At 43.9% G+C, this 21,234-nt stretch overlaps 1 protein-coding gene across 1 annotated transcript in view; it reads right to left on the bottom strand.

The window, feature by feature from the left end:
• Positions 1-21,118, bottom strand: part of ZNF565 (zinc finger protein 565) — a 48,205-nt gene extending 27,087 nt beyond the window's left edge. Inside the window, exon 1 of the mRNA XM_066348318.1 lies at positions 20,786-21,118. The gene's annotated coding sequence lies outside the window, so the exon portion shown is untranslated. The remainder of the gene's footprint in view (positions 1-20,785) is intronic.
• Between the last annotated feature and the right edge of the window lie 116 nt (positions 21,119-21,234).

Here is a 21,234-nt window from a genome sequence, read left to right as displayed (position 1 = left end):
GAGCTCACCAGCTTGGACCCAAGGTCGCTGGCTCCAGCAGGGGGTTACTCGGTCTGCTGAAGGCCCGCGGTCAAGGCACATGTGAGAAAGCAATCAATGAACAGCTAAGAAGTCGCAACGCGCAATGAGAAACTGATGATTGATGCTTCTCATCTCTCTCCGTTTCTGTCTGTCCCTGTCTATCTCTGCCTCTGTAAAAAAATAAAAAATAAAAATAAAAATATGAAAAAGAATAATGCATATACCAGAAGGAGAAGAGAGAAAGAAGGGAACAGAGAGCCTATTCAAACATATAACCAATGAGAACTTCCCAAACCCATGAGAAGAACTGGATCCTAGAATCCAAGAGGCTGACGGAAGACCTAATTATCTCAATCCAAAAAAGGCTTTCTCCAAGGTGCATTGCATTAAAACTGTCAAAAATTAATGACAAAGAAAGAATTATCAAGACAGCCAGGGAGAAGAAGACAGTAATCTAAAAAGGAAATCCCATTAGATCATAGGGTTTTTCAGCAGAAACTCTATAAAATCTAAGAAAGAGTGAATTCAAATATTCAAATTACTGAAAGACTGAAATCTTGGCCAAGTATAATTTATCCAGCAAAGTTATCCTTGTTATCAAATCTTGTTCATCAAACCATATTGTGAAAATTAGAAGATATCAATAAATGCTACATGAGCCAAAATATTTACAAATAATTATGTAGGGGCCATTGCTCATGAATCAACAAATCACAATCCACTAAAAGATGTAGACCTATGAAACCAGAACTCCTCAGTGCAGAAATAGTGAAAATAATAAACTGAACAATTTTACAGTAAAAAATGAGTATCAGAAAATTGGTTGTACCGAACATTAAAATATACTAGAAAACGTCTAAAATTAAAGCTGGGTGGTAGTAGTGCAGAAACAGACAGACCAGTGGAATAGAAGGCTTGTCAATCAATCAGGTATAAATACATATGGAGATTTAGTATATAATAGAGATGGTGACTTCTCAAATTACTGAGGCAAAGATAAAGCTTTTTTTTTAATTTTTTTATAAAGATTTTATTTATTCATTATAGAGGGGGGGGAGTGAGAGAGAGAGAGAGAGAGAGAGAGAGAGAGAGAGAGAGAGAGAAAGGGGGGAGGAGCAGAAAGCATCAACTCCCATATGTGCCTTGACCAGGCAAGCCCAGGGTTTTGAACCGGCAACCTCAGTGTTTCCAGGTTGGCACTTTATCCACTGCGCCACCACAGGTCAGGCAAGATAAAGCTTTTAATAAGTGGTGCTTGGAAAACTGTGTAGCCATTTGGAAAATATAAAATTAAATTCATATGTTATACCAAATACACAATTAAATTCCAAATGGATAAGGGGTCGAAATGTAAAAGATGAAACAATACAAGTATTAGAAAAAAACACAGGTAAATTCCCCTTTAATCCTGGAGTTAAGAAAGGCTTTCAAAATCAGAAGCAATAAAAGAAAATATTGGTAAGTTTGACTACATGAAAAGTTTTAGGCCCTGACTGGTGGCTCAGTGGATAGAGTGTTGGCCCAGCATATGGACATTCTGGGTTTGATTCCCGGTCAGGCACACAGAGAAGCGACCATTTGTTTCTCTCCCACTCCTTCTTCCTCTTCTCTCCCTCTTCCCCTCCTGCAGCCAGTGAGTCCATTGCTTCGAGCGTGGCCCAGGGTGCTGAGCTTGGTTGGTCCCAGGGTGTCAGCCTCAGGTGCTAAAAATAACCCTAACCCAGTACTCGAGCATCCATAGGCCCCAGATGGGGATGCCAGGTATGGATCCCAGTCAGGGTGTATGTGGGAGCCTGCCTCACTATCTCCCCTCCTCTCACCTTAAAAATTTTTTTTTATTGTTTGTTTGTTTTTTAAATTTATTCATTTTAGAGAGGAGAGAGAGAGACTGGGGGGGGGGGAGGAGCTGGAAGCATCAACTCCCATATGTGCCTTGACTACGCAAGCCCAGGGTTTCGAACCGGCGACCTCAGCATTTCCAGGTCAACGCTTTATCCACTGCGCCACCAACAGGTCAGGCAAAGGATGCATCTTTTTTTTTTTTTTTTTTTTTTTTTTTTTTAACAGAGTCAGAGAGTCAGAGAGAGGGATAGACAGACAGGAACGGAGAGATGAGAAGCATCAATCATTAGTTTTCCATTGCGCATTGCAACACTTTAATTGTTCATTGATTGCTTTCTCATATGTGCCTTGACCGTGGGCCTTCAGCAGACCAAGTAACCCCTTGCTCGAGCGAGCGACCTTGGGTCCAAGCTGGTGAGCCTTGCTCAAGCCAGATGAGCCCGCGCTCAAGCTGGCGATCTCAGGGTCTCGAACCTGAGTCTTCCGCATCCCAGTCCGACGCTCTATCCACTGCGCCACCGCCCAGTCAGGCAAAAATTTTTTTTAATTACATGACAAAAATACCATAAAGTCAATAAGGTGATGAAAAATTATTTGAGTTTGGGTGAAGGGCACACAACACAATCAACAGTTCAAATGCTATAGAGATGTTCGCCTGAAATCTATGTACTCTTATTGATCAATGTCACCATATTAAATTTAATTTCAAAATAAAAAAAAGTCAAAGGTAACTGACAAACTGAGAGAAAATATTTGCACCACACACCACAGATGAAGGGCTACTACTCCTAATGTTTAAACCTTTTTTTTTTTTTTACAGAGAGAGAGAGAGAGGAGGGATAGACAGGGACAGACAGACAGGAAGGGAGAGAGATGAGAAGCATCAATCATCAGTTTTTCGTTGCAACACCTTAGTTGTTCATTGATTGCTTCTCATATGTGCCTTGACTGTGGGCCTTCAGCAGACCGAGTAACCCCTTGCTTGAGCCAGCGACCTTGGGTCCAAGCTGGTGAGCTTTGCTCAAGCTGGCAATCTCGGGGTCTCGAACCTGGTTCTTCCACATCTCCGTCTGACACTATACCCACTGTGCCACCGCCTGGTCAGGCAAAAATCTTAACATTGAGACAAAGTACCAAAAAACCTGAAATAAAAATAGGAAAATGATACAATTTATAAAAAAGGTATAGAAATGGCCCTTAAGCACATATATAAAAAGATGTGCATCAACATAGTACTGGAAATCCTAGCCAGAGTAATTAGACAAGGAAAATAAATAAAAGACATCCAAATTAGAAAGGGAAAAGTAAAATTATCCCTGTTTCAGATGACATGATCTTATATGCAAAAAACCTCAGACATGCCACAAAAAAACTGTTATAATAAACAAATTCAGCTAAGTTTTAGGATACAAAATCAACACACATCAGTTGCATTTCTTTGTTTTTTAAATTTATTGATTGATTTTAGCGAGACAAGAAGGGAAAGAGAGAGAGACAGGAACATAAACCCATCTGTATGTGTCTTGAATGGGGGATCAAACTGACAACCTGTGTGCTCTGGGATGATGCTCTAACCAACCGAGCTCTCTGGTCAGGGCCACGCCAGTTGCATTTCTATACACTGACAAAAATAATTCCATTTATGATACTGTAGTATCAAAAAGAAAACAATAGTTAGGAATAAACTTGACCAAGAAAGAAAAAGACTAAACATTAAAAACTACAACACATCACTGAAAGAAAAGAAAGAATGCATGTAAATGTAAAGGCATTCTGTGTTCAAGAATTGAAAGACTTGCCTGACCTGTGGTGGCGCAGTGGATAAAAGTGTCGACCTGGAAATGCTGAGGTCGCCGGTTCGAAACCCTGGGCTTGCCTGGTCAAGGCGCATAGGGGAGTTGATGCTTCCAGCTCCTCCCCTCTTCTCTCTCTCTGTCTGTCTCTCCCTCTCTGTCTCTCTCTCTCCTCTCTAAAAATGAATAAAAAAAATAAATAAAAAAAAAGAGCGGATGCTTTCTGCTCCTCCCCACCCCCTTGCTCTCTCTCCCTGACCTGTGGTGGTGCAGTGGATAAAGTGTTAATTTGGAATGCTGAGATTGCCAGTTCAAATCCCTGGGCTTGCCGGGTCAAGGCCCATACATAAAGTGACCACCTTTTTTACAATAAAAAGGAGGACAAAAATAAATTGAAGAAAACAATATCATAAATTGTAAAGCCAGTAGCCACGGCCACCATCACAGCCGCCTGGCCCGTGCAGGTTTGCACTGGATTCGGACAGATGGTAATGAAACAAGGGAGCCAAGAACTGGGTGGGCCATTAGCTTTAATCCTAGCTTGCACCTTGAGGCCAAGAAATACACACAGTGGGAAAACACCTCCCTTTCCATTCAGCGCTCCCAAAGCCACTGACTTATCTGAGTTTCCTAGAATCAAAGGGTTCTACCTCACCAATCTTATTCACCCCTGTTCCCTATATCCTTCTCTCTGCACAAACTCTGCACAAACTGGCTTCTCCTTCAGCACTCCGCCATCTTGGCTGCTTCTCCTCTCCTCCACATGGCCTTTCTCTGCTCTCCTCTCTAATGTTAATCTCAGGAACTGAGAGAGAGCAAGTTCCCGGTCTGCCCCATTTTATAGTGTAGAAATCAAAACCTTTAATCCAATATACAAACAAGGAAGTCTTTGATACAAAATTACTTAGGGTGGGAAAGGCATTGATCGAATACGGACATTTACAGATTAGTCTTCCAATATCAAAAAGGAGGACATGTAGGAGTACACTTTTCACAAAACTAAGCCTTAGGGCAGGGGTCCCCAAACTTTTTACACAGGAGGCCAGTTCACTGTCCCTCAGACCCTTGGAGGGCCGGACTATAAAAAAACTATGAACAAATCCCTATGCACACTGCACTTATCTTATTTTTTTTTAAATAAATTTAATTACTTGGGGACGGGGCCCCTCTCCCTGTGATCCGCAAAAGGCAGGGCTGGGAGTAGGAAGGGAGAGCCTGCGGAGAGGGTGGTCTCGGGGCCTCAGAGACCAGCTCCGTGCGGGAGCTGAGAGGGTTCTGGGACCACAGAGGCCTGATCGCCCAGCGCTGGATCTGTCCAAGCGGAACTGAGCCCGGGACCTACAGTGTCTGCGCCACCAGGGGCTTCCCGCCGGAAGCGAAAGGGCACAGGTTGGCTGCCTCCTTCTGTCCTCTGCCCACCCCCCAACCAGAGCTGCACTTATCTTATTTTAAAGTAACAAAACAAAACAGGAACAAATACAATATTTAAAATAAAGAACAAGTAAATTTAAATCAACAAACGGACCAGTATTTCAGTGGGAACTATGGACCTGCTTTTGGCTAATGAGATGGTCAATGTCTGGTTCCATATTTGTCACTGTTAGCTGTAACAAGTGATGACGTGCTTCCGGAGCCGTTGACACGTGCGTCCTGCGTCACCGGAAGTAGTGCTGTACGTGAGTGACGCCTCGCTTTGCAGCGCCGCCACATACAGTACTCCAGGAGCACAGGATGTGGATGTGCGGATCTCACTGACCACAAATGAAAGAGGTGCCCCTTCTGGAAGTGTGGCGGGGGCCGGATAAATGGCCTCAGGGGGCCGCAGTTTGGGGACCCCTACCTTAGGGTATAACAACCCTGCCTGCTTACAGCCTGTCCTCCACACCCAATGCAAACTATAAGTGAGCAAACCTATATATCATATTTACAAACTTATTTGACCAACATAAATAAAGAGACATTTTATTCATTGCAACAATAATACACTATAATATGATAAATGCATAATAAAACATTTGTAATATTTTATATTGTAATTATACTTACATGCCTATTAATTTTTAATAATTATTAGAAAAAAGTTATCTAAATGAGTACTTTTCCACTGAATGAATATTTTTTGTCAATGTGTCATCTTGTAACAATATATTGGAAATATCTGAACAAGAAATATCCTTCATATTGAATTTTATGTGAATTGTGCTTATCTGTCTATGATTGAATATTCCATGAGAAAGAAATAATTGTGAGTCTACAATGTCGTATGTGCCATGTTGTGTTTCAGTAAGAAGTACATGAAGCCATCTGCACGCTCGGCATATCGTGTGCTCTCTCAAGGTCTCCCGTGCACAGAGCGCTTGCATCTCATAATTGCGTCTCGCTGCACTGTACTGATCCTTGACGAATCGTCATGTCAAATACAGATACGTCACATCACATGCAATGGATCGACTCTGCATCGATCGAATACGGACATTTACAGATTAGTCTTCCAATATCAAAAAGGAGGACATGTAGGAGGACACTTTTCACAAAAGACGGACTGTCCTCCCTAAAGGAGGACAACTGGTCACCTTACACATACAGGAAGCCATGACTATGAGTAAACGCTTCCTGCTTCTTCCCCCTCTTTGGCTCTCTCCCTCTTTCTCTCTCTCCCCCCCTCTCCAAAAAAATCATTAAATAAAATCTAAAAAAAAAAGTTGAAAGACTTTAGAGGCAGGCTGGTAGGAACTGAATGTATCTCCCTCACCCCACCCCCTACCCCCATTTATGTTAAAACCCTAACCCTTAATGTCATTGTATTTGGAGATAGTATCTTTGCAAAAGTAATTAAGGTTAAATAAGGTCATAATAGGACACAACAGAATTAGTGTCCCATAAGAAGGGATAGCAGAGATCTCTCTCTTTTCACCACCATGTGAAGACTCAGCAAGAAGGAAAAACCTCACCATAATTCTACTCTGCTGGCACCCTGATCTCAGACTTGCAGTCTCTGTAATTGTCAGTCTATGGTATTTTGTTATGGTAGCCTGAGCTGACCAAGATAGATGTTAATACTACATCAAGTGATATATATATATTCAATGTAATCCTTATCAAAACTCCAACGATATATTTTTTTTTTGTATTTTTCTGAAGCTGGAAACAGGGAGAGACAGTCAGACAGACTCCCACATGCGCCCGACCGGGATCCACCTGGCACGCCCACCATGGGGCGACGCTCTGCCCACCAGGGGGCGATGCTCTGCCCCTCCGGGGCATTGCTCTGTTGCAACCAGAGCCACTCTAGCGCCTGGGGCAGTGGCCAAGGAGCCATCCCCAGCGCCCGGCCATCTTTGCTCCAATGGAGCCTCGGCTGCGGGAGGGGAAGAGAGAGACAGAGAGGAAGGAGGGGGGGGTGGAAAAGCAGATGGGTGCTTCTCCTGTGTGCTCTGGCCGGGAATCGAACCCGGGACCTCTTGCACGCCAGGCCGACGCTCTACCACTGAGCCAACCGGCCAGGGCCCAACAATATTTTTTGTACACATAGAAATTTCAGCCTGCCCGGGTGGTGGTGCAGTGGATAGAGTGTTGGACTGGGATGCAGAGGACCCAGGTTCAAGACCCGGAGGTCGCCAACTTGAGCGCGGGCTCACCAGTTTGAGCCCAAGGTCGCTGGCTTGAACAAGGGGTCGCTTGGTCAGCTATAGCCCCCCCCCCAATCAAAGCACATATGAGAAAGCAATCAATGAGCAACTAACGTGCTGCAACAAAGAATTGATGTTTCTTATCTCTCTCCCTTCCTGTCTGTCCCTATCTGTTCCTCTCTCTGACTCTGTCTCTGTCACATAAAAAAGGCTTAAAGAAAAGAAAAAGAAAACTTCATCCTAAATTTCATATAGAATCTCAATGAATCCTTTTTTTTCTTTCTTCTTTTTTTTTATCTTAGGTGAGAGGAGGGGATAGTGAGACAGACTCCCATCCTGACTGGGATTCACCCAGCAACCACAGTACTTGGGCCGATGCTCGAGACTCATGCTATTTTTAGCGACTGAGGCTGACGCGCTGGGACCAAATGAGCTATCTTCAGCACTCGGGCCACACTTGAACCAATGGAGCCACTGGCTGCAGGAGGGAAAGAGGGAGAGGAGGGGTAGAGGAAGTGGGAGAGAAGCAGATGGTTGCTTCTCTTATGTGCCCTGAATGGAAATGGAAGTCGGGACGTCCATACGCTGGGCTGATACTCTATCCAGGTTGTGGATAGAGTCACACACTGAGGCCCACCAGTAAGGGCCTCAATGAACATCGAATAGGCAAAACAACCTTGAAAAAGAACAAAGTTGGGGGTCTCATACTTCCTGATTTTAAAACTTACTACAAAGCTACAGTAATGAAAACAGTGTGATATTGACAAAAGACCAGCTTTCTAGACTAATATACTACAGTAGAAACCCTCATATATATGGTCAAATGGCTTCCAACAAGGAAGCCAAGATTATTCAATGGGGGAAAGGGCAGTTTTCCCACTGATGGTGTTGTGAAAACTGGGTATCTACATGCAAAAGAATAAAGTTGGTCTTTTACCTAATTATCACATAAAAAAACAGCTCAAAACAGATGAAACATCTAACAGTAAGAGCTAATAATATGGGCCCTGGTAGAGCGTCGGCCTGGCGTGCGGGGCACCCGGGTTCGATTCCCGGCCAGGGCACATAGGAGAAGCACCCATTTGCTTCTCCACCCCCCTCTCCTTCCTCTCTGTTTCTCTCTTCCCCTCCCGCAGCCGGGGCTCCATTGGAGCAAAAATGGCCCGGGCGCTGGGGATGGCTCCTTGGCCTCTGCCCCAGGCGCTAGAGTGGCTCTGGTCTCGGCAGAGCGACGCCCCAGAGGGGCAGAGCATCGCCCCCTGGTGGGCAGAGCTTCGCCCCTGGTGGGCGTGCCGGGTGGATCCCGGTCGGGCGCATGCGGGAGTCTGTCTGACTGTCTCTCCCCGTTTCCAGCTTCAGAAAAATACAAAAAAAAAAAAGCTAATACTATGAAACTCTTAGAAGAAAACAGAAATAGCTTCATCACACTGTACTTAGCAATGATTTCTTGGATGTGACAACAAAAGCACAGGCAAAAGAAAAATAGGTATGTGTGGACTTCATCAAAATTAAAAACTCTTATGCCTCAAAAGACACTATTAATAGAGTGAAAAGGCAATCCATGGAATGGGAAGAAATATTTATAAGCCACATATCTCGTAAGGGATTGATATTCAAAATATATAAACACTCCAACAACTCAACAACAAAAAAACAACCCAATTAATTAAAAAACAGGTGAACGATATTTCTCCAAAGATATACACATGGCCAACAAGCATAAGAAAGGATGACCAACCTCACTATTAGGGATATCTAAATCAAAATCACGATGAGCTACCATTTCATACTTAGTAGGTCAGCTATTATTTAAAAAACAAACAAACAAAAACCAGAAAATAAGTGTTGGCAAGGATGTCGGAGAAACTGGAACCCTTGTGCATTGCTGATTGGAATATAAAATGGTGCAGCAGCTGTGGAAAATGGTACGATTCCTCAAAAAATTAAACACAGAAATACCATGTGATCCAGCAAGGTCACTTCTGGGTATATACTCAAAAGAAGTGAAAGCAGAGACTCAAACAGATATTTGTACACCCATGTTCACAACCATATTATTCACAAGGGCCAAAAGATGGAAGCAACCAGTTTCATTGATAGATGAATGGATAAACGTGTGTGTGTGTGTGTGTGTGTGTGTGTGTGTGTGTGTGTGTGTGTGTATCAGGGGGTAGTCAACCTTTTTATACCTACTGCCCACCGGTTCCACAGTAATGGTGATTTATAAAGTAGAGAAGTAACTTTACTTTATAAAATTTATAAAGCAGAGTTACAGCAAATTAAAGCATATAATAATAATTACTTCCCAAGTACTTTGTGTAGGATTTTCGCTAAGTTTGGCAGAATAAATCTTTATAAAACAACTTACTATAGTTAAATCTATCTTTTATTTATACTTTGGTTGCTCCACTACCACCCACCATGAAAACTGGAACGCCCACTAGTGGGCGGTAGGGACCAGGTTGACTACCACTGATATATACACACACAACTGAGTATTATTCAGACTTAAAAAAGGAGATTCTGACACATGCTTCAACATGGATAAATCTTTTTTTTGATAGAGAGTCAGAGAGAGGGACAGATAGGATACTCTGTCTCTGTCTCTCTCTCTCAGGCCTCACTAACAAACAGGCCAGAGGAAAAAACCCTTCTCTGGCAAACAACAACAAAAACGGCCCCTCTCAATGATGGCAGGCAATTCGCAATCTACAATCTGATGCCCTGAGGGCTAGCACCTGCAGCCTTACCTAGACTTTACACATGTGGTGCTGCCCCATGCTCATGCACCAATCAGGGAAAGTACAAGTGAGCAAGCCTAATATGATACATTTGTTTGCCCAACAGGTGCACAAAATTAAAGTACTAAAAAAGTCTTCCAGTCAAAATGGCAGTGTAGGTAAATACAACACTGTAACCCTACCACAACCATACCAAAATTACAACTAAACTACAGAACAACCATCATTCAGAACCACCTGAAATCTAGTTGATTGGAAGTCCTACAACGGAATGAAAGAAGCAATATTAAGAATCGTAGAAGGGGCAGAGATGTGGAACAGACTGGTCCACATCCATGTGTGGTGGATAAAAATTGGAAGGGGGGCCCTGGCCGGTTGGCTCAGTGGTAGAGCGTCGGCCTGGCGTGCGGGAGTCCCGGGTTCAATTCCCGGCCGAGGCACACAGGAGAAGCACCCATCTGCTTCTCCACCCCTCCCTCTCTCCTTCCTCTCTGTCTCTCTCTTCCCCTCCTGCAGCCAAGGCTCCATTGGAGCATGAAGATGGCTCCATGGCCTCTGCTTCAGGTGCTAGAATGGCTCTGATTGCGGCAGAGCGATGCCCCAGATGGGCAGAGCATCGCCCCCTGGTGGGGATGCCGGGTGGATCCCGGTCAGGCGCATGTGGGAGTCTATCTGACTGCCTTCCCGTTTCCAACTTCAGGAAAAAAAAAATTGGAAGGGGTAACTTGGCTGCACAGCCCCACCCCCCTAGGATAGAGGGATACCAGCACCACACCAGGACTCCCAGCCTAGAGTTCCAGTGCCAGCAAGAGAAGTCCCCATAACTTCTAGCTGTAAGGACCAGCAGGGATTATAACTGACTGGGACAGAGGGCTGCTGGAGTCGTCACAGGCAGTTCTTCTTAAGGACCCATGCACAGACTTACTCAGACTCACTTCCTCTGAGCTCCAGTGCTGGGGCAGCAGCTTGAAAGAAACCAGGGACACAAGGGTGTGGAGAAAAAAGGAGCCACATGCTGAACCTGACAAGCTCAGGGAAAGCCTGCGTGGTGGCCTTGCAAACTCAGAGACCTAAGGTAACCACAGGGGATGGTCTGAAATTAAAACTTTCTAACTAAAAGCAATTTACATAGGGTAGTCCTGTCCTAGGGAGGTATTGTTCTCTAACAAAGGTCAATGCTTACCTTTTTTTTGTGGCAGAGACAGAGTCAGAGAGAGGGACAGATAGAAACAGACAAACAGGAACGAAGAGAGATGAGAAACATCAATTCTTCATTGCAATTCTTTAGTTGTTCATTTATTGATTTCTCATATGTGCCTTGACCTGGGGGGCGACAGCAGACAAAGTGACCCCTTGCTGGAGCCAGCGACCTTGGGCTCAAGCTGGTGAGCCTTGCTCAAACCAGATGAGCCCGTGCTCAAGCTGGTGACCTCGGGGTCTTGAACCTGGGTCCTCCACAACCCAGTCCGACGCTCTATCCACTGCGCCACCACCTGGTCAGGCGGTCAATGCTTACCTTAATAGAGCCTGTTGTCTTCTGCATTTACAATACCTGATAACACGCCTTTAAAATGTAAGAGTAATCTTTTCCTGCCCACGCAGGGTGCAGCCACCCCACCAGAGCAGAAATCAGAAATCAGAAATCCCCTCATTGTACCAAGTGTTTTTTGGTTGGTTTTTGTTTTGTTTTTACAGGATAGAGAGTCAGAGACAGGGATAGATAGGAACAGACAGACAGGAACGGAGAGAGATGAGAAGCATCAATCATCAGTTTTTCATTGCGACACCTTAGTTGTTCATTAATTGCTTTCTCATATGTGCCTTGACCGCGGGCCTTCAGCAGACTGAGTGACCCCTTGCTCAAGCCAGCGACCTTGGGTGCACGCTGGTGAGCCTTGCTCAAACCAGATGAGCCTGCGCTCAAACTGGCGGGCTCGGGGTCTCGAACCTGGTTTTTCTGCATCCCAGTCCAACGCTCTATCCATTGCGCCATGGCCTGGTCAGGCCCAAGTTTTTTTTGTTGTTGTTGTTGTTTTTTAGTGAGAGAGGCAGGGGGAAGGAAGGAGAGGCAAGGAGGAAGGGAAGGAGGAAGGAAAAGAGGAAGGAGGGGGAGAGACAGGAACATCAATCAGTTCCTGTGTGTGCCCTGACTGGAGATCAAGCTGGCAACCTCTGTGCTTCAGGACAAAGCTCTTAACTGAGGAGCTATCCAGCCAGGGCACTATCATGTTAATTAACTATGAACTATCTTATTCCTGTCTATGTAAAAGAAGTTTCAGTGTATACATTTTTACTTTTTATCCAATCCCAGAGATTTTGTGGCTTCACTTTCTCTCACCTCCCTAATCTATCACCAACCAAACCAATTTCATGTAACCTCCTTACGTCTCTATATAAAATAAGTGGTGAAACCACCATTTTTCCAGAGCACTTTCTCAATCTGTTGAGACTTTGCTTCCCGGCTATTGTCAACAGTTTGGCTCAAAGAAACTCATAAAAAATTGTTACCAGTTTGGAAATTTCTTGCATTGACAAAAGAAAAAGCTAAAGGAATTCAAAATCACAAAACTAGTATTATTTGAAATGTGAAAGGGTCTTCTTTAAAAATAAGATGAAAAAAAAAGACAAAAAACCCACGAAGTATAAAATGGCAATAAATACATATCAATCAACAACTGAATCTAAAGAAACAAGATAAATGCACAAGCAGAAGAGTAACAGACTCAGATATAGGGAACACTCTGATGGTGCCAGATGGGAGGGGGAGTTGGGGGTATGGGTGAAAAAAGGTGAAGTGGTTAAATACAAATTGGTTGTTACAGAATAGTCATGGGGATACAAAATACAGCACTGGGAATATAGCAATTATATATATATATATATATATATATATATATATATATATTTTTTTTTTTTTTTTTTTTTTTTTTTTACAGGGACAGAGAAAGAGTCAGATAGGGACAGACAGACAGGAATGGAGAGAGATGAGAGGCATCAATCATCAGTTTTTTGTGGCGACACCTTAGTTGTTCATTGATTGCTTTCTCATATGTGCCTTGACTGTGGGCCTTCAGCAGACCGAGTAACTCCTTGCTGGAGCCAGCGACCTTGAGTCCAAGCGCTGGTGAGCTTTTTTGCTCAAGCCAGATGAGCCCGCACTCAAGATGGAGACCTTGGGGTCTCGAACCTGGGTCCTTCCACATCCCAGTCCGATGCTCTATCCACTGTGCCACCGCCTGGTCAGGCTATATATATATTTTTAACAGAGACAGAGAGAAAGTCAGAGAGAGGGATAGATAGGGACAGACAGACAGGATCGGAGAGATGAGAAGCATCAATCATTAGTTTTTCGTTGCGTGTTGCGACTTTTTTATTTTTATTTTTATTTATTTTAGAGGAGAGAGAGAAAGAGGAGAGAGAGACAGGGGGGAAGAGCTGGAAGCATCAACTCCCATATGTGCCTTGACCAGGCAAGCCCAAGGTTTCGAACCAGCGACCTCAGCATTTCCAGGTCGACGCTTTATCCGCTGCGCCGCCACAGGTCAGGCTATCATTGCGACTTCTTAGTTGTTCATTGATTGCTTTCTCATATGTGCCTTGACCGCGGGCCTTCAGCAGACTGAGTAACCCCTTGCTGGAGCCAGTGACCCTGGGTCCAAGCTGGTGAGCTTTTGCTCAAGCCAGATGAGTCCACGCTCAAGCTGAGCTGGCGACCTTGGGGTCTCGAACCTGGGTCCTTCCACATCCCAGTCCAATGCTCTATCCACTGCGCCACCGCCTGGTCAGGCAGCAATAATATTTTAATAACTATGTACAGTGTCAGATGGGTGTGGGATTTATTGAGTTGATCCCTTAGTAAGTTATGTAGTGTCTAATCACTGGAGTGTACAGCTAAAACTAATATAATATTGTATGAATTATATGTCACTGTAACTGAAAAATAAAACATGATTAAAAAAATAAAGAGAACACATTCAGATGACACAGAGACCAACTGAAGGGGCTTCCAGTGGCCAAATTTGGGACAATTTGAGCAACAAAATATTAATAATGAATTATAATCTATAGCATAACCACAAATCCAATATATACTTATATAATTTAGTAAATAAGTAAATGGAGAGGGATGGAGAAGGAAAATCTCTAACAGTAGGATTCTAATTAGTAAAGAAGGAATGATAAAAACAAAAAAATCACCATTTGGCAAATAGCTGGTAATAACATTTTCAGGCAAGAATTATGAATGGATTAAGATTAGTAGGTATGAGCCCTGGCCTGTTGGCTCAGTGGTAGAGCGTCGGCCTGGCGTGCAGAAGTCCCGGGTTCGATTCCAGGCTAGGGCACACAGGAGAAGCGCCCATCTGCTTCTCCACCCCTACCCCTCTCCTTCCTCTCTGCCTTTCTCTTCCCCTTCTGCAGCTGAGGCTCCATTGGAGCAAGGATGGCCCGGGCGCTGGGGATGGCTTCTTGGCCTCTGCCCCAGGCGCTAGAGTGGCTCTGGTCGCAACAGAGCGACACCCCGGAGGGGCAGAGCATCGCCCCCTGGTGGGCAGAGCATCGCCCCCTGGTGGGCGTGCCGGGTGGATCCCGGTCGGGTACATGCGGGAGTCTGTCTGACTGTCTCTCCCTGTTTCCAGCTTCAGGAAAAAAAAAAAAAAGATTAGTAGGTATGAGAAATAGGATATTTATATAGATTTCAAGTATTTCTCCGTAAGACATTAATTATAGTGGGAAAAATAGTGGAGCCACTACTGTAATCAAGTGATTAAAGCTCACACCACTCATTATGAAACAAACTGACTTCATGGGTCTCCTGAAATGATACACTGAGAACACATCACTTCTAGGGTAGTCTTGCCTCAAATGCATAATCTGAATTATTCATGAGAAAGAATTAAACAACCTTAATTTGAGGAACATTCTACACTGCAGAATTTACACAATTCTGTGTAAGTTCAGTGTCAAAGTCATGAAAGGCAAAGAAAGATTGAGGAACTGTGTTAGATCAAGAAGACTAAAGTTATTTACTAACTGCAACATATGATTGTGGATTAGATCCCTGTCCAGAGAAAGGACAGAAAGGGACATTGATAAAATTTGAGTAAGGTTTATAGATTAGTTATTAATCATATTAATATCAAAAGTATATGCAATTCTATTTTTTTGCAACAGTTTTAAGTCTACCACTAATTTAAAATGAAAAGCTAAAAAAATTTAAAAAGAAACATTAGGGCCTTGGCCAGTTGGCTCAAGTGGTAGAGCGTCAGCCCAGCATGTGGAAGTCCTGGGTTTGACTCCCGGCCAGGGCACACAGGAGAAGCACTCATCTGCTTCTCCACTCTTCCCCCTCCACAGCCAAGGCTCCATGGGAGCAAAGTTGGCCCAGGCACTGAGAACGGCTCCATGGCCTCCGCCTCTTTAAAAAGGTAAACAAGATCGATGAACTTTTAACCAGACTCACCAAGAAAAAAAGAGAGAGTACTCAAATAAATAAAATTAGAAATGAAGTGGAAAAATAACTGACAAAACAGAAATACAAAGGATTGTAAGAAAACACTATGAAGAACTGTATGCCAAAAATTTGACAACCTAGATGAAATGGACAAATTCCTTGAATCATATAATCTTTTAAAAATCAATCAGGAAGAATCAGAAAACCTAAACAGACCAATTACAACAAATGAGGTCAAAACAGTTATCAAAAAACTCCCAACAAACAAAAGCCTTGGGCCAGATGGCTTCACAAGTGAATTCTACTAAATATTCAATAAAGAACTAACTCCTGTCCTGAAGCTATTTCAAAAAATTCAAGAGAAATAAACACTTTCAAGCTCCTTTTATGAGGTGAGCATAATTCTGATTCCAAAACCAGGCAAAGACAACACAAAGAAAGAAAATTATAGGCCAATATCCCTGATAAATTTAGATGCTAAAATCCTCAACAAAATATTAGCAAACCGGATCCAGCAATATATGAAAAAAATCATACACCATGATCAAGTGGGATTTATTCTGGGGAGGCAAGGCTGGTACAATATTTGCAAATCAATCAATGTGATTCATCACATAAACAAAAGGAAGGAGAAAAACCACACGATATTTTCAACAGATGCAGAAAAAGCATTTAATAAAATCCAGCACCCATTCATGATCAAAACTCTCAGCAAAGTGGGAATACAGGGAACATACCTCAACATGATAAAGGCCATCTATGACAAACCCACAGCCAACATCATACTCAATGGGCAAAAATTAAAAGCAATCCCCTTAACATCAGGAACAAGGCTGGGGTGCCCCTTTCAGGACTCTTATTCAACATAGTTCTGGAAGTCCTACCCACAACAATCAGACAAGAAGAAGAAATAAAAGGCATCCAAATTGGAAAAAAAGAAATAAACTATCATTATTTGCAGATGATAATATATTATATATAGAAAACCCCAAAGTCTCAGTCAAAAAACTACTGGACCTGATAAATGAATTCAGTAAGGTGGCAGGATATAAAATTAATACTCAGAAATCAGAGGCATTTTTATACACCAACAATGAACTGTTAAGAAAGAGAAATTAAGGAGACAATCCCCTTTACTATTGCAACCAAAAAAATAAAGTACCTAGGAGTAAATTTAACCAAGGAGATTAAAGATTTGTACTCAGAAAATTATAAAACATGGATAAAAGAAATCAAGGAAGATACAAACAAGTGAAAGCATATACCAGGTTCATGGATAGGAAGACCAAACATCATTAAAATGCTTATATTACCGCCTGACCTGTGGTGGCGTAGTGGATAAAGCGTCGACCTGGAAATGCTGAGGTCGCCGGTTCTAAACCCTGGGCTTGCCCGGTCAAGGCACATATGGGAGTTGATGCTTCCAGCTCCTCCCCCCCTTCTCTCTCTCTGTCTCTCCCTCTCCTCTCTAAAAAAAAAAATGTCTATATTACCCAAAGCAATTTATAAATTCAATGCAATACCAATTAAAATACCAATGACATACTTCAAAGATATAGAACACATATTCCAAAAATTTATTTGGAACCAAAATGAACACGAATAGCCTCAGCAATCTTGAAAAGGAAGAATACAGTGGGAGGTATCACTCTTCTGGATATCAAGTTATACTACAAAGCCATTGTACTCAAAACAGCCTGGTACGGCAAAAGAACAGGCATATATATCAATGGAACAGAACAGAGAACCCAGAAATAAACCTACACCTTTATGGACAACTGATATTTGACAAAGGAGGTAAGAACATACAATGGAGTAAAGACAGTCTCTTCAACAAATGGTGTTGGGAAAATTGGACAGCTACCTGCAAAATACTGAAACTAGACCACCAACTTACACCATTCACAAAAATAAACTCAAAATGGATAAAAGCGTTAAATATAAGCCGTGAAACCATTAGCACCTTAGAAGAAAACATAGGCAGTAAGCTCTCCAACATCTCTCGCAGCAATATATTTGCTGATTTATCTCCACGGGCAAGTGAAATAAAAGAGGATAAACAAATGGGACTATATCAAACTAAAAAGCTTTTGTACAGCTAAAGACAATAAGAACAATAAAAAAACAAACTACACAATGGGAGAACATATTCAACAATACATCTGATAAGGGGTTAATAACCAAAATTTATAAAGAACTTGTAAAACTCAATACCAGGAAGACAAACAATCCAATCAAAAAATTGTCAAAAGAAATGGCAATAGACATGTCTCCAAAGAGGACATACAGATGGCCAATAGGCATATGAAAAAATGCTAAACATCACTAATCATTAGAGAAATACAAATTAAAACCACAATGAGATATCACCTCACACCAGTCAGAATGGCACTCAACAACAAAACAACACAGAATAAGTGCTGGTGAGGATGTGGAGAAAAGGGAACCCTCCTGCACTGCTGGTGGGAATGCAGACTGGTGCAACCTCTGTGGAAAACAGTATGGAGATTCCTCAAATGAAGATTTCTCAAAAAATTAAAAATCGAACTGCCTTTTGACCCAGCTATCCCACTTTTAGGAATATACCCCAAGAACACCATAGCACTGTTTCAAAAGGAGAAATGCACCCCCAAGTTTATGGCAGCATTGTTCACAATAGCGAAGATCTGGAAACAGCCCAAGTGTCCGTCAGTGGACGAGTGGATTAAAAAGCAGTGGTACATATATACAATATACTATGGGGCCATGAAAAAGAAGGAAATCTTACCTTTTGCGACAACATGGATGGACATGGAAACTATTATGTTAAGTGAAATAAGCCAGGCAGAAAAAGAAAAATATCATATGACCTCACTAATTTGAGGAATCCAATGAACAGTGTGAACTGAGGAGTGGAACTGAGACAGAGGAGGGATCAAAGGGACCAGAGGAAAAGAGGACAGGGGGAAAGGGGATGATAGGACGGGATTATCCTGAAGGGAAGGAGGGAGGGCGCTATGGGGAGGGGGATGTTAAGGGGAATACAAGGGAAGGGGTATGCATTTGGGGCAACACTAGAATCTATGTAAACACAATAAATTAAAATCAATAAAAAGAAAAGCACTCATCTGCTTCTCCGTTCTTCCCCCTCTCCTTCTTTCTCTGTCTCTCTCTTCTCCTCCCACAGCCAAGCCTTCATTGGAGCAAAGTTGGCCAGGGTGCTGAGGATGGCTCTGTGGCCTCTGCCTCAGGCACTAGAATGGCTCTGGTTGCAGCAGAACGATGCCCCAGATGGGCAGAGCATCGCCCCCTGGTGGGCATGCCGGTGGATCCCGGTCGGGCGTATAAGGGAATCTGTCTGCCGGTCCAGTCCCCCCTCCTGCCCCCTCTCTCACTTTGGAAAAACAAACAAACAAACATTAGGTGTGCAGTGAGCAGGGAGGGCTTTTTAGTTTACCTCCAGGGCACCCAGTGATTTACCAAATACTGGAGACCAGGTCATGTTGGCATGGGGAGAAATGGTGGCAAGAAGTTTCAGAGGAAGGAAATAAAATCACCTTTTAAAAAACAAGAAGGGTTTTAGGGAAAGAAGAAAACCTGATGCACCTTGAACTTGGCTTTTGGATGTTCAATACCAATTCTTTCCTTTTCCTCTCAACATCTCTCTTGGAGAAGAGTCAAGAAAAAGGAATCATGAAGGACCAATACATTTTTTTTTTTTTCCATTTTTTTTCTGAAGCTGGAAACAGGGAGAGACAGTCGGACAGACTCCCGCATGCGCGCGCCCGACCGGGATCCACCCGGCACGCCCACCATGGGGCGACGCTCTGCCCACCAGGGGGCGAAGCTCTGCCCATCCTGGGCGTCGCCATGTTGCGACCAGAGCTACTCTAGCGCCTGGGGCAGAGGCCACAGAGCCATCCCCAGCACCCGGGCCATCTTTGCTCCAATGGAGCCTTGGCTGCGGGAGGGGAAGAGAGAGAGAGGAAAGCGCGGCAGAGGGGTGGAGAAGCAAATGGGCGCTTCTCCTGTGTGCCCTGGCCGGGAATCGAACCCGGATCCTCCACACGCTAGGCCGACGCTCTACCGCTGAGCCAACCGGCCAGGGCGGACCAATACATTTTTTTGAAAAATGTTTTAAATTTATTGATTTTAGAGAGAAAGGGAGAGAGTGAGCAAGACAGAGAAACATCAAGTTGTTGTTCCACCCATCCATGCATTGATTGATTCCTGTATGTGCCCCAACCTGGGATTGAACCCATAACCTTGGTGCATTGGGACAATGCCAAGTAAGCTACCTGGCTAGGGCAGGACCAAGATGTTTTTGAAGGGTCATCTTCCTACCCTCCCAAACAAAGGAAAGGAGGTCAGGGAAGACTTACTATCCTGTCCAATCTGTGTTATAATTTAAGGATTAGGTTCTCACTGAGTAGGGCCACAACTGTCCTAATTTCACATGTTCTGCAGTGATCAGAGCACTGGAGTCACAGGCACCTCACACCCACACACTTGGTGCTGCACCAATGGTCAATGTCACACAAATACAAACACAACCACACATTCACTCTTGAAACATACAGGACACAACCACACAATCATAGACATCTGCACATCCTTATACACAGAATCTCACACCTACTAGGACACACAGTCACACAATCTCACCAGTGACACAAAGTCACTCTCATATAGTCACAGACTCTCAATACCACCACCCACAAATGCCCCACCCACCCAAAATCACATACCCACTTAGGGGATACAGACTCCAGCCAACTCAATGTTAACCCGTCACAATTCAACATTCACTCTGGAACACACAGTCACACTCACACAGGCAAAGACATACCACACCCGCACACCTCAAGAGGCGCAACTGGGATGTATATGAAGTGTCGACACACAGTCACAGACACACAACTGCACATAGTACCACACACGGCGATAATATCACAGAAACCATACATCCACCTTAAAGACATGCAATCATAACCCAGATACCCGCACCTATCACACATTTATAACCACACTTCCAAGAACAAGGCGTGAGGTCATGTACACAATAGGGACACCAGCAGTAATACCTTCTTCACAGTCACAAGGACCCCACCACGCTCCAACACAGTATCACACATGCTTACAAAAACACAACCACACACACACCCTGGGGACAGGCAAACACAACCGCACACTACAGGAACCCAACCACAGCCACAAAGACTCATTCAGAATAATCTGGCATCCTCAGCCTGCTACAGCCAGCCAGTGCGCCAAGACCCGAGGCTCTGGACACGCCCCATCCCCGCCCCGGATTCCCAGACCCCTCACCTTCTGTCTCCCCAGGGTCGCGTCCGGGTCCCTGCGGAGCTACCGATTTCGCCACCACGTTGAGAGACGGAACGTCGGGATGCTGTAGACTCTGGGAAACGTAGTCCAGATCCCAACCATCCAGATAAGATGGCGTCCTCGGACGTCAAAATTTGAGCTTGGCTCGTTTGCCACTGCACTGGGAAGACTTCAAAGAAGGAGTCCCTGCTCCAACGCTCTCACCAGGCTTGAGCTGATCTTCCTCCAAGGCAGGGCTATTCACCCCGAGAGCGCCAAAATCACAGGAGAAGGCAGCAAGTTCGCTGAGAGAGACAGAGGCCGATAACCGACCAGCAAAGCCTGAAGGGAAATGTAGTTCGAGGCGGGAAAAGCGGCGTTGCTGTCGATGGAAGTAATCGGATACACTGGCCCGGGCCTAGCCGTGGTGACGGTGCGTGCTGCGTCGCGGA

Source organism: Saccopteryx leptura, chromosome 9 (assembly GCF_036850995.1).
Source record: "Saccopteryx leptura isolate mSacLep1 chromosome 9, mSacLep1_pri_phased_curated, whole genome shotgun sequence".
Taxonomy (NCBI): Eukaryota; Metazoa; Chordata; class Mammalia; order Chiroptera; family Emballonuridae; genus Saccopteryx; species Saccopteryx leptura.
This window is presented reverse-complemented; position numbering and strand designations above follow the sequence as displayed.